This window comes from Centruroides sculpturatus, unplaced genomic scaffold (assembly GCF_000671375.1).
Source record: "Centruroides sculpturatus isolate CEXI.00-Female unplaced genomic scaffold, Cexi_2.0 scaffold1086, whole genome shotgun sequence".
Lineage (NCBI taxonomy): Eukaryota > Metazoa > Arthropoda > Arachnida > Scorpiones > Buthidae > Centruroides > Centruroides sculpturatus.
This window is the reverse complement of record NW_019386177.1, coordinates 23,131-24,136: the sequence shown is the minus strand read 5'-3', so window position 1 is coordinate 24,136 and position 1,006 is coordinate 23,131.

The window sequence follows — 1,006 nt, the reverse complement described above, 5'->3', positions numbered from 1 at the left end:
TTAACAAAGAAAATACTACGTGTTCAGTCCTAGGGTCAGAGTTCACTTCTTAGAACGACTGTGGTTGGTACTCTCACCACCTGACTTCGGTTTGCCTGTTTGTAGAGAGAGTCGCCATTTTGTATTTTACTTTCACTCGGTTCTCGGTCCCCTGAGTATCTACAAGTCTGGTTTTTTTTTTATGCGGGCATGATTTGGGCATTTAATACTCTGTGCCAAATTGCAACTCTTGACATGTACTGTACTCCTTCATACCTCTAAGCTGATAACACGGCAGGCATACGATTTTATAAACAAGACATAGTCTTGTTGACAATTAATATTTTAAGATAATATTGTTATTGTATAACAATTTTTGTTAGACATTTAATAAAATAAATTTCAATTTTTTTAAACTTATAAACAAACTTCAAACTTTTCTAGAAAAACTAAAATTTATTGTTGTGTATTGAATATTTTTTATTAATAAAAATTTAAGATTTGTTTTAGTTTTTCACATTATTTAGTTTAGTTTTATTTATTATTTTATATTTTTTGTGTGCTCTATCTCTTGTGAGAGGGGAAGGGGGCCCGGTAAGAAGAAAATGTCTAGGGCCCCAAAGTGGGTTAATCCGGCCCTGAGGCAGATGGGCACATTGTTGGACCTTTTTATTTGTATTTAGAATTAAGACTTAAAAAATAGCAAAAATTAGATTTAGACGTTAGTTACGTAATAATGTAACAAAATTCTCAATATAAGTCCTTAAAACGAAGTTTTGCATTCATTTTGCATTCTATACAGTGTATATGTTGATTTGTGCAACGTGGATAATAAAAGTGGTGTGAATGCTTTGTAGGAAGTTAAATTTAATTTCGAAAGTTTGGAGTGTGTCGGGTCGTGAATTGCGGCTTACGGGAATTATCGACGCAACCGGTGAATCCGACGTGGTGAAATGCTTCCGGGTCGGAACGGTGGAGGTAATCCAGAGGTGAGTTATCGATCAGATTTGACCATTAGACCGAACAA